The 13,784-nt window shown below is 40.2% G+C and overlaps 1 protein-coding gene and 1 long non-coding RNA gene across 3 annotated transcripts in view; both read right to left on the reverse strand.

Moving 5' to 3' along the window:
* Nucleotides 1-13,784, reverse strand: part of LOC109429072 (uncharacterized) — a 221,861-nt gene that overhangs the window by 116,153 nt on the left and 91,924 nt on the right. The gene's annotated exons all lie outside the window — the stretch shown is intronic.
* On the reverse strand, nucleotides 1,239-1,860 carry LOC134288659 (uncharacterized). Its single transcript, XR_009998085.1, has 2 exons — nucleotides 1,641-1,860; nucleotides 1,239-1,575 (listed from the first exon to the last, which is right to left on the reverse strand). It is a non-coding gene; the product is annotated as an uncharacterized LOC134288659 (long non-coding RNA).

Genomic DNA, 13,784 nt, shown 5'->3' on the forward strand with positions numbered 1-13,784 from the left:
AAATAACTGAATAATAATAAAATATGCAATCATAGCAAAATAAGCTCTTCTTAGCATCCAAGTAAAATAACATCCCAATGACATATTTTGCAATCATAACATATTTTATTATTGATGAGTTATTTTGTATTTTTTTGTCAAAGAGAATAACATGAAAAGATCAAATTTTCGATTAAAAATAGAATATTGATGAAGAGCAAATTGTGTTATTGGTTTGTTGGGAATAAGAGCTAAAAATTCAAAAACGATAACTGACTTTGTTCCAGAAAATAAGTAAAAAATAACTAATTTTGTTATCATAAAATTAAACCAAGAACAAAACATTTCTGGAATCAAAATATAGTTTTTTTTTTTCAATCAAAAGAACAAAATTTACAATTATGATGATCTTTTTTTGAAATAACTTGTTTTGTACTAACTTTGTTTTCAATAACTCGATAATAACTGATTCAGTTATTCTACATTTCCAAATATGTTGTCCTTGTACAAGGGGCCTGCAACTCTAAACTTTGAAAGATCTTGATAAATACTAGAAAATACTAGCAAATACTATCTGAATATAGGCATCAAAGCAAGCAGCTTGCTGTGATGCGATTCCGAAAAAAGACAAATGCTAGGGCAAATGTCACCGAAGTCAAAGGAGCTTACAAGCTTAACTTCAATCATTGAAGTTCAATGGCATATTCCAGGTGAAACCTGACCGGTCCACATTCAGGGCCTTATTACGATTGTCACTTCACGGTGAAAACAAAAAAGTGACACCTGGTAATAAGGATGGTGAAAGTGATTTCCATTTGATTAACCCACAACTTTTTCACCGTGGATTTGCAATGTGCCACCGTGATCGATTTTCACTGTGAAGTGCCACTCGTAATAATAGCCTCAGACTTACATTTCAATGAAGATAGTTCTATAGACATAGCAAGAATCAATCCCAGACCAGGGTCGTTTCATAGTTTAGGATGTGTGTCAAAGAACAAACTTTATCTAGATTTTGTCGATTAGTTCACCTCAAACATCAATACCAAAGAGAGAATTTCTGCACCATGATCTCCGAAGATTCGAGGATTCAACTCACTTTTCAATGTTCAGCTACACTGAACTAATTGACTTTTGCCTCAACAAACTTCAAATGAGTTCGATTTCTCGCCAATGAAAAAATGTCGCCCGAGATGATCCTGCCCACGGCAGAAAACCCTCTGATAAATTAAAAAATCAATCAGAAAAAGTGGTTCACATATGTATTAAGTCATTTATTTTACACAAATAACATCAAAATACTCCGGATCTGGTTTCAAACGCGTCCTTAGGATAGCATCTTAGGAAGAGCACGGGAAGAGATTTGTCAACTGTGCATCGCTTCGCTGTTTTCTAAATTTACCGAGTAGTTGAAGCACTTTCAACCGTTTAACCATTTTCTCCATTACACCCATGGCCTCATGGATGTTTAGTGAAACCTCGATAGGCTCTCTGGATCACTTCCTGTTGAAAACGGAAATTTTCCATCTACTGGAACCATTGCCTCTAAACATTTTTTCCCCAGCCAAAAAAATCCTTTCCGGTATTTTTTTTTTCCTGAAACGGGATGACGCAAACTGTTAGAAAATTACTATCATTTATACCATTTACCTGTAACTTACACAACTTCCAAATCTAGATGGACACCAAAGGAAACAACTTTTCTCTACCATTTTTTATCTGACTGCAGTGGCTGAAGTGACACCAGATAAACAACTCAATGATTGACGATGCTTGACAACCGTCGTTGGCAACGTTGCTTTGATTGTAAAATACTAGGAATACTACAAATACTATTGCTACATTATTAGTAGAGTTTAGAAAAAGATTAGAGTTGCAGGCCCCTTGTCCTTGTATGTTCTTATAATGATAAAATGAGTTATTATTGAGTCATTTTCCGGTACAAAGTCAGATATTATTTTTGTTCTTTTAGCTCTTATTCCCAACAAACCAATAACAAATTTTGCCATTCAACTATTCATTTTGAATGGCAAAATTTGTTCTTCTTTTGTTATTTTCTTCTGCCCGGGAAGCACAGAAAAGCATGGATCGTAACGATATGCGGAGGTTTCATACAACTGTCATTGGCGCGTGGCATGAGGCTGCGCCAGTGCAAGCCATTTGCCATAACCGGTAAGGAATTTTCCTGACAAACAAAACAATAATGGTGGCAGCCAGGTGGAGGAAGCACTTTGAAGATTTGTTGAATGGTAGCACCCAGGAACAGGATTTACACAGTGGATCATGGCCAAGCAGTGGAAACACCAACACTGGATGGAGTTAAGAATTCTGAGTTGGGAAGGACGAGATCCCGGTCGAACTTTTTAAGCGAGCAGCTACATCACCCAGTTCAGCAGATTCTTATAAATAAGATATTGTCGCATGTCCTGTTAGTTTTCTGATGTTGTATCAACGTCGGATCAAATGTTTAACCTGTAGATGATCCTCGACAAATCTCGGAAGAAGAACTAACAAACTCACCATCTGTTCATTGAAGTGCAGCGATTAAGTGCAAATAAAAAAGCTTTGTTCAACATTGTACTCGGTGGATCTCATCGGCATCGATCATAGAGAAGTGGAGGAAGTGGCTTGACGATAGGCCTTGTCGGCGCCGCAGTGCTGCCACCTGGCGGGAGTCGTATGGCAAAAGTGAGAAAAAACGAGACAAAACACGTTTGTTTATACTTCTTCACGCACACGATGACAGATACAAATGGGATTTCCCATTGGAGTGAGTGAGTGCATTTTTGCTGCCGTCAGAGCCAATTAACTCGACCAAGACGAAATATGTACACATCCCAAGCAACACGACTTGTTGCTAATCCAGTAACAGCAACCTTAGTGCAATTTATTCACTGTCCGTATTACGGACGACAGAACACAATTGCTTCTTCTTTTAAACCCAAAAAGCGCAGATTCTGAATTCTTATGCAACATAAACGAGGAGGAATGATAAAAAAAGTTGGGAAACGATTTTGTCCAGACTCGAACCATGGACACCAGGAGTATTATCTACTCACCTTACATATTACACCAAAAGCTCTGTGAGAGAATCGATGCTCAACACACCATAAAAGCTACTGAAGTTACTTGTTACTTTATTGCACCTTCTTTGTCACAAGTTAGAGAACTGTCAAAATGAATAGACGGTCAAGTTTTCTGTTACGCATATGGAACCTAATCTGAACAAACAAACCAGAGTTAGATGTTTCATGCATGTTACATAACACATTTAATGTAAGCTGACTGTATTATCACTTGCGAGTAATATGTAAGCTCCGCCTCCACAGATCGATGTCAAACACGTGGTAATTTGTGATTTCTATGAAACAAAGCCGCAACTTTACGGATTTCGAAGTTTAAATGCAACTCAACTGACAAGATGGAAGTTTCGTGTGCTTCTAGTGCAACTCATTTAGACCAAAGCATAGAAAGCCACAATCTGCATGATGTTGCAGGTGCTGCTTGGGATGATTGCGGGTAGAGACAAAGGCAGGCCTAGTGGTGTATTGGTGTAAGTGCTGTGGTAGTGATTGATGGGAATGTGTTGTTGAAGAATTTGTTTATCTTGGAAAGCTTGAGACATTTGAAAATGACGTTTCCGGTAAGCACACGAGTAATAAGCAAGACCATGCTGAGAGTATTAGATTCGATTCTCGTCCAGGAATTGATCGTTGAGGAAATTTCCTTGACTTGCTAGGGCATAGAGTACCCTTCGGAAGGGAATTAAAACCGTGAGTTCCAAAATGAAATAGCCTAGGGCTGAATACCTAGTTGATAACGGATAAAAAAAAAGATAATTATTCGATCTAGTTACACCACTGTTCCAGTGTTTCTTCAAGTGTGTATAACAATACCACATTGATCGTTAATGATCAACCGGGGCTTTGATCTAGTTCATGTTCCATGGGCCGATGTAGGCCATCCCATGTAATGCACCGTTCATGTAAAGAAAAAAAAAAACAAACATTGACTCGGATTGGCACTGCACACCGAGAGCAAACGATGTGACCAGTCCCTCCGATCGAACCCGATGATCGGAAAGTGATTGCCTAATGGGCAATTTTTCATTTCGCTTCCAGCGCAACCGGAGCCCATGAGGGTCCCGTTGCCACCATGCTATCGGTCAGTGCCATGCAGTCAGTGGTCGGGTGACGACGATGTAATACCCTCAATGCAATGTTACAGTTTTTTCGCCAATCACGACATACCTGGTAGGTAGGTACCTGATGGATCACTCTTTGCGCGTGCGATGTGCACTGGAGCGTCCTAACGGCACCACCATGCCACCTGCACCTGCCCAACGAACGCTGCTCATCACTGGGAAACAGTTGCAATTAATTTTAGGGACAAGCTGTGGCCGGAAAATTGAATCAATTATAAGCACGCAGTGCTCAGTTTTTTTTTTCTCGCTCTCTGCTCTATGTTCTTGGCTCGGATTGCGGAAAAAAATGGGCGGAATGTTGATAGATTGGTTCGGGAAAAGATATGAACTCGTTGTGTGTCTTTTCTAATTAATGATCTGTCAATGTGTGTTTCTGGAACAGGTTCGCTGACCGGTGTTGAAAGGGTGGGAAAAACACGGCCGGTGGAGATACCTACCGATGGATGATTTGATGGTTAATTGATTGAAACAGTATCAGATTATCTTTTTAATTAGGAAACATGAAGCAAATCAAACCGGGCGAAATCTAACTTAAACACTGTACGAACTACATGTTGTGAGATAGCATCATCAAACACAAGCAATCGCCATTAATTAAAGGCAGATAGAAAATTGATTTTATACCATATCGAATTCCCATAGTAATCTTCAGATCGTTTTCAATTAAAGTATCTTACTAAGGTAAATCCATGAGGAAAAGTTTTGATAGAAGACGTTGATGAGGATAAACGACTCATTCTAATATAAACCTAAAATTATCATTATTAGAGCAGAACTTGGAGCAGAATAATACTGTATCAGTTGATGTTGTTTCACTTAAAAACCCTTAATCGCTTACATTTGAAGATTCTGCTTCGGAAGCATTACTAACATTAACTCAAAAACCTCACTTTGAAAAGCAGGTCTCTATCTAGGTTACCTTGTGAACCCGATGCCTGCTACTGTCAGTAAAAATGAAATGGCAAACTCGTATGTTATGCCTTGAGCATGTTTTCATGTCAATAACGCAATCGATGCTACACTTATCTTACCATCTAGGTTGCGCTGTCGTGGCGGTGCTCAGCAGGCCGCAGTCAGCACTGCCTCTAGATGTTCTTCTGGATGCGTATAGCAGAGATGCCAGATATACAGATTGTTCTGCATTATACAGATTTTTGACCTTCTATACAGACAAGATACCGAGTACAGAGAAATACAGGTTTTTAAAACGTGAAACAGATTTCTCCAGAAAGCATAAAATTTGTAGTTAATTTCAATAAATTTATTATAAACTTTATAAATTGCTGCTTTCTAACCAGCCTAGGGCTGAAAATCTCTATAATAAAGAAATAATAATAATAAATTGCTGCTTAACTTTGAAGAATTTGTGTAAATTTGTGCATTATCACACATGTCTCAAAAAAAAAAAAATACCAGTAAAAATTAAAAACCGTCAAAAAATAGTACACTTTTATTTGTTTCTATTAAAATCTAGGACTCTCGGAGTGTGCTTTATCCTCAAATACGGCGATACAGAAAAATCTGAATTAATAATCTGGCCTCTCTGTCGTATAGAATTCCAAGAACTGCGCCGCCATCAGTCCCAACACCATATATGTTACCGTCGCGACCCAGTCCGATCCCGTGTAACGAGTTCTCACCGTTAAAACACATAGTCGTACATCAGATTCCTGATATTCTTTTAGCTAACACGTCATTTCATTTGAAACCACAGTCAAGCTTAGCTAAGTACATAGGCATCTGACTATCAGGGTATGTGAATTTCAGACAACATTGTATGTTATACTGATGGTTCCCTTTTCTCAAAGGTCGAGCTGGTGTGTGTGTAAGCTAAAACAGACTTACTCGCTTGGTAGGTAGACACTGTATCATTACTAGATTTGTGAAATACGATACAATTTGTTACCTTTTCCCTAGAATGAATAAGTACTTTTCTTCACCAATCAAAGATCCATAGTTCTAACATTGCTTACCTGAAACGAAAGAAAAAAAAGAAATCTATAAGTTTACCGTTTACCATAATAGTTCATGAATAAACCGAGGAGGACATTTTCACATTTTTATTTCAGCAGGCATAGATATAGCCGAAGCGATATACGCGCTGAATACCCGCGCAAGTTCATGAATAGTCTGTTTCGCGGTCTGTTCAGGATCTTTTCATAATGAATATTTTCTTTGCCTCCTTGGGCATAGAGTATCTTCGTGCTTTCCGTCTACAACTGTGGAAGTGCTCATGGAACACTAAGCTATGAAGCATGCCTTGTCCCAGTTGGAACGTTACGCAAAAAAGAGAACAGGAGGAATACATGGCACGCTAGTCTATCACAGACTCTCCCTCTACCCCAAAGTGATACGCCATCTATGGATGGTCTCCAAGCTTTGAGCAATCTTTGGAGCCGAAAGCACTGGATTTCTTAATCCTATCTGATCCAAACAATGGTCACCAAGGCAACTCAACTTAACCCTCGTTCAAGACAGTTACAACATCCAACAACACCGATTTTCCTTCTTTTATTTCAATCCACGATGAAACACGAAACTCAGACTGTTCATTTTTTTTTGTTCAACGTCTCACGTTCATATCAATCCGAGGTACTATATTTGTGTTTGTAGTGCCGTCCACTAACACCAAAGCTATTGACCATCATCGGACCAAGCAAAGCGACGATCATCTAGCAAGGAGTGTCACAATGTTTGCGTCGGAGCGACCGATGTTTTGAGCTGCTCAGGAGATTTGGTGGGAGTTCCCATCGTATCAATGCGTTTGTCGCGAGGACTGCTCCCATCTGCTCTTCTTGTGATTTTAAAGCAACTCAGAGAGGTTTAAGTTGCAGGGTTTCCATTCGAATTCAGTTTTTCTATTCCCGGATTTTTCCCGGGTATGAACAAACGCAAATTATTGTTCTAGTAGGACACTACTCAATGCATTTTTTATACAGAGTTTAAATTTGGTATATATTATGATATGAATTTTAAAGATTTCCTAACATCAAGAATTATGATTTAAAAAAAACTAACTAACTCTACAATCACCGACGTTAATTTCCCATGCATCAATTATTTGTTACATTTTGTGAAAATCTCCAAGGAAATTTTTGTTCTGTTTCCATCGTCATTTTATGCAATTTACTTGCTGAATCCAAAATCTGTTGGCACCAATTTTCTCCGAATTTCATCGAACATTTTTTTTTTGAGTTCTTCTTCAATAATATCTCGAGGACAATCAACATTTCTTCCTCCAAGAAGTACTCCGTGTGTTTTGCCAAAAAAATCTCCCAAAAGATATTTGAAATAGCTGATGTGTTTGCCTAATAATTGCCGTGAAAATATCAGGGGTTCTATTGGTATAGGATTCTCTTCCGGGGATTCGAGTAATGCTTCCAGAAAGTCACATACCCAAGTAACCAAAAGTTCAGATAAAAGGGTACTTTATAAGCTAAGCAGCTTGTTCGAGGTTGCTCATTAGCCTTCTGAGCAGCTTCATTTTTAAGTAATTTTGGAACTTGAAAGTTCACATAAGTACGCTGGATAGCCTTCTAAGCAGCTTCTGACAGAACTTTGACAAAATTCATGCAGAAACAAAAATGTGTTTATCAGAATCACAACCATAACCCTGTTGGTGGGTTGTGATTCATGTCTGGAAATTGCTTCCAAAAAACTATATTTTCACACATGTCACTGCTATGTAGATTTGAACTAGATGCATGATAGCCTGCCGACTTACTGCTGCGCTGCTGAAGACATTTGACAAAGTCAAGCTAACTTCATTACTGTACAAATGTGCAAAACTAGCTGCCGACAGAAAATCGATTCAAGTCAGACTTTACCTGCTGTTAACTCAGTCACAACTGTAGTACTGGGGTAGAGCGTAGGGTTCTCACGCAGCGACTATCGGTTTGTATCCGATGGGCGGCAATTTTTGTTTTTTGCTCAAGCCTAGTATTCATTGATTTGATATATTCATATTTGTCTTTTATTCGTGTATGCTTAAACAGTTGTTTTCTGTAAAAGAAATAAATTTAATCTTCATTGAAACACAATGCTACTGAACTGAACTTCTATGAACTTGAAAGTTCCGACAAAGATCCGAGTAGCATCTTAAGCAGCCTTAAAGTTCCGCGAAGTTCAGATAAAGTTCCGAATGGAACTTTGTGGCTGCTTAAGAGGCTAACAATGAGCCTTGCCGGAACTTGTGACCGAAGTTCCAGCAAGGCTCATCGTTAGCCTCTTAAGCAGCCAGAAAGTTCCATTTGGAACGTTATCTGAACTTCGCGGAACTTGAAAGTGCATTTTGTCATGGGAAGCGGAACTTTTGGTTGCTTGGGTATTTTCGGTAAACTTTCACACATTTTTTCACTGATTGCGTTAAAGATTCTGCTGTGAATTCTCAAGAAATCTTTCAGAAATTTCTTAGGGGATTCCTTCAGAGAGTCTTTCAGGAGTACCGTGATATCGGGTGAAATTGATCACTTTCCGCAGTTTTGGTGCCTGTTTTTTGTATATTTATCGATATGGTTAAACTCAATGCTGTAGAACAAATACAGCCGTGGCTTTCATCAGCCAACGATTTTAAAACTTTTACCGCATATCATCTTATTGTAATAATCCCTCAAAATAAAATAAAAATAATTAAGTAACATTACTTTTGGAGTGATATTGATTGTCAGTGAAATGCCTTTGTAAGTGCTGAAAAAAAAAATCATTAAAATTAAGCAGCCCAGAATTCAAAAAGCTTTGCAAAGCTATTACCAGTTTTCATAGTTTTCAATTATTTACGTATGAAGTTCAATAAATCCTATTGAAACGCCTGAAAATATGAAATATTCTTACTAAACTATAATTTTATGCACAAAGTTTGATATTTATGGAATTTTTAATGACGAAATCAGGTTTAGCGAACACTTGGCAGCTAGAAACATTAAATCGAATCAAGCCCGTGCACAAGGGGGGGGGTTTTGGGTGTTAAACCCCTACCATTACCGACGCTTCATACACTAGGCGCCCCTCCGCCTTTTGCGAAAATGGGGAAAAACCCCTCCCTTGGCGCCACTTCTGTGCACGGGCCTGAATCGAATATTCATTACATGAGCTATACTGCTAAGCTACGGTAATAAAAGTTTGAAAAAGTATCTTTGTCGTTCGCCTTAAACGTAGTTTTGGAAAATAACGAATTTAATACAGAAATATGTGATTCATTGACCATAAAACATGTTAACTCATCATTCAATAACCCTTGAGCAAGACGATGGCCATTTTCCAAATATTGTTTTAAGTTCAGAGCGTTAGTTTTGACAAATAAAAATTTCACCCGAAATGGCGGTAGCTTTTTTTGGAAAATTCGCTGTTATTTCCAGTGTTATACTTACTCTTCAGATTTTTATTTGAATTTTGCCTAAAGCTTCTCCGAAACAGAAGCGGTAAGGGGCAATTTCGTTTTGAGTTTTGTCAGACATTTTTCAAGAATTGTCTCCATAACCTCTGCCAAAGGGATCAAATTTAAGGGATCTGGCAGAAATTATGAAGAGTTCCACTAAGAATGTCACCAGAATTCCTTCAGGAACCGAGTTCTCCAGGAACACCTAGAGGGCCTTCATGGACTTCTTCGGTATTTCCGCAAGAATCCTGCTGTCAAGATTTTCCTAGTAAGACTCAAAAAGTCCTTCGGGAAATCTTCCAGAAAATCCAGAAATCTGATAATTTCGCCTAACAAGTATTCAGGTTTCTTTTACATAAATTAACCGCTTGAACAAAATAATAATAATAATAATAAATCAATTTATTTATCGAGAAACTACTAAAATTCCTGAGAGGCTAGTGTTTGGGTGCTGGTCCTTACCTTGCTTCTAGTGTGGACTGTATTTTGTGCTTGAATGCGATTCTTTGGGATGATTTATGCGGACGTGATCGTTGATCGGATTGGACTGTTGGCTGACCGATTTCGGGCATAATTGATTGGGACCCTCGAGATTTATCCACGCTCAACATTTACAATTAACACTTTATTCATAGTCCATAACACAAACACTTTATTCAACATACAAACTAAACATTTATTCTATCTAATAACTATATAATTGGTTCATGGTCGTAATTTTGGTTCACTAGACTACGTCTGAGTGTCTCGCTGACTTAATTCGCACTGAGGCTTCAGTTTCCTTGGGTCTCTCATGGGCGATGCATCGCCCAGGGGTTCTTCGATGCAGTCCAACACTCGAACATTCTCGCCCGCCCTGAAATATCTGGGATTTCTGAAAATAAAAAAGAGCAGAATCTCTTGTGCACATGTGGACGAGTTGAGTGTTGGCCATAGTTTGGGTTTGGTTAACCTGGACGGCTTGTTGTACCCAGACCGTCATTTGATTGTCTTCTTGTTTCTCTCAGACAACGGGTTTGGTGGGTTTTGGTTGATCACTCCTTCGGTTGGATAGCCACCATTTCCAGGGGTGGTCCTATGCACCTTCTATTGCTCCTCTCTTGGAATTGGTTCTGGTACGGCAGTATTGGCAAACTGGGAAATCGTTCATTTGAACATCCGATTCAACATTGCGCCGCTCATCTTGTATATCGTCCATACGAACATTCGGTTGCAGTCTTCAATACTGCTGGGTGGGGTATTCGCTTGTCCATTTGAAACTGTTGCGTTATCGTGCTTGGCTGGGTTCTTTTCACAAAAGATGTTCTGGAACTGGAATCATTGAGTGGTACCCGAATAGACGTTGCTTGGGGAATCCTTGATCTTCCTGGTGACTGGGTACTGCGGCCAGCTGCTGATCGTACTACTGTTGTTGTACGTCCGGAAACATTGGATGTCCCATAGATATTTTCCGGTATTCCTGGTGATTCGGTATTTCTGCCTGTTGTAGTCCAACAAGATACGTAAGATCCATTTCTACCTATGTTGACAGATGATCGAGCACAAATCAAGGAATGGTGCTTGCCCTTGCATCTTCGGCATGATGATGGGGAGAGACATTCCCTCGCTCGATGTCCACGCTTGAAGCAGTTATGACAGAGTCCATGTTTCCGCAACACCATGTCACGATCCGGTATACCCATCTCTTGGAAAGTCGGACATTGGTATAGAAGGTGGTCTTTGGAGCATAGTACACAACAGCCCGTTGTTGTATAGACAGGGGTGTAGCTTGAACGAGAATCGAACTGCTTCTTCGGATGGAAAGAGATAACAGGCAAAGACTCTAGTAGTTTTACTCTACGCCGAAGAAATTCCAACAATTCCTTGGTAGTATCTTGCTCCTTCGTTGACGAGAGTTCCTCCCAACTCCTTCTCGTCGTTGGATCTAAACGACTGCACAGGATGTCTATCAACAGCAAGTCCTTGTAATCCGCTGGCTGTACCAGCTGATCCAGCGTCTCTGTGATACGTTCGAATCCCTGGAGCAACGATTGTAGTTTAGTTGCTGATTCTTGGGCTAGCCTTGGAAGTCTGAACAGTGCCTGTACTTGCCGCCGCTTCAGCTGCTTGCTGTCATCGTAGTGCTTCGTCAAAATGTCCCAGGCGATTTGATAATTCGCTCGGGTTATCGCTAGCGAGTTTACCAATGCCTTGGCCTCACCTGCCAAGCATCCCTTTAAGTAGTAGAACTTTTCCACGTCGGGTAAGTCCTCCTTCAAATGAATCAAGGAAGTATATAATTCGCGGAAGCTCAACCACTCATCAATGTTGCCGTCGAAGGACTGCAACTTGATTTGTGGAAGTCGTACGTGTTCGATGGTTGGTTGTTGTGACATGCTGAGACTGTGGGTAGGTAGATTCATGACTGGCATCTCCAACTCTTTGGCCTTGTCTAACATTAACGACTTCACGTCGTAGTACTGGTTGCAAAACTCGGATCGTTTCTTCGAGTAGACCTCCTCCTCCTCCTCCTCGGTTGACTCTTCGTGAATCTCGATGTTCAGGATCACATCGTTGACCTTCTCCCACAACTCGTCTAGTTTGTCTATGCGTACATTCACCTGGCTTGCACTCGTCACCTCACCTAATCGGTCGACAAAACTACAAATATCTTCGAACATGTTGAGAAGTGATCGGAGAGTTGTCCGCAGCGTCCTCAGGGTTGGAGTCGCCGCTGTCATCGTCACGGTTATGCTTGGCAGAGAGTTTCGAACACAGAAAGTGACAGGTGTAATACCTTGCTGATTCCTAGCCTCGGCTAGACATACACTGTAGAGCTATTATATATTTACCTGAAGAAACAGAAATTATCACCCTCTCTACAGGTATGTTTCCTCAGCAGATTCAACTCGATTGAATGTTACTCAAACGTACTCGTCAAAGTAACTCCCGAAAAGTCCAGGCATGGCACAAGAACGAATGAAATTTTCATGTAATATCCGTGGTGTCCAACTTCGGCTAGGCATATACTGTTCTAACTAACCTGAGAAATCAGTATCTGCGCATCCAGTAATCAAAGAGACAGTGTGCCGGAATATCACGGTCCACAAACTGCTTATCCGAAATAGTGGAAAGATCAACCGTTTTGTCGCATTTGCGTGCCCCTTGGTTATGCTCCACGAAAATATGTTGAATCAACCACGTCCACAGTCACGAGAGAGAATATTCGAATGTAGTTATCTATCTACTCCCGCTTCGGCAAGACATATACATTGGTGTAGTACATCAAACACTAACCTGTAGAAACAAGTAGTTCGCCTTGTAGTTCGTCGTCACCAATAGTCTCACATGTGTGCCGTCATCGTTGTTGTTGTCTATCTGACTCTATCACCAGTCAGTGTTCGGTCACGGTTGTCGTCGGTCGGTTTCAGTTGAAATGTAGTATCGGTTTGGTTGTCGTCAGTTCGGTGGTGTATCGTTTACGTTCCTTAGTTCGTCGCGGTAATCACGGGGTAATTTCGGATGGATTTCTTGTGGTTGGAGATAAAGTGCAACGGTAGGTCAATCCAAAATGCGATCCAAGTGCGGTGAATCCTTCGTAGTGAATCGGATGAAATTCGATCGAATTGACGACGATCGAATTGTGAATGAATTCGTCTATCGTCGTGTTTGTGTGTTGATCACGGTTTGTTTACGTTTCGATCGCTCGCAGTCCGCCGGTAGTGCAATGATATTTTGTTTGTAGAAAAAGAAAAGTGATGTAGACACTGAAAGTGGTCCGCAACGGCAGGACATATACTGTGAAGTTTATTTAATTACCTGGACGAACCAAGGCAATAAGCCTGATTCAGTGTTTCTTTCGGTGCTAATATCACTAGATAATAATGATAGTCGATCAGAGGTTTCCAATTAGAATCGGCTGGTCCAGTTGGCAGTTGGGCTGAATGTATGGCAAGTTGGTCGCTCCTACAATCTTTTTCTCACGGTGAGTGCATTACCACCTATATGGTATTTTGCTATGGCGATTATTGGTGGTGTCCGTTGTGCATAGTTTCCTTGGTGTTCCTTCCTAAATTCCGATTTATCCGGCTCGAAGGACCAATGTTTGGGTGCTGGTCCTTACCTTGCTTCTAGTGTGGACTGTATTTTGTGCTTGAATGCGATTCTTTGGGATGATTTATGCGGACGTGATCGTTGATCGGATTGGACTGTTGGCTGACCGATTTCGGGCATAATTGATTGGGACCC

This window comes from Aedes albopictus, chromosome 2 (genome assembly GCF_035046485.1).
Source record: "Aedes albopictus strain Foshan chromosome 2, AalbF5, whole genome shotgun sequence".
Classification (NCBI taxonomy): Eukaryota; Metazoa; Arthropoda; class Insecta; order Diptera; family Culicidae; genus Aedes; species Aedes albopictus.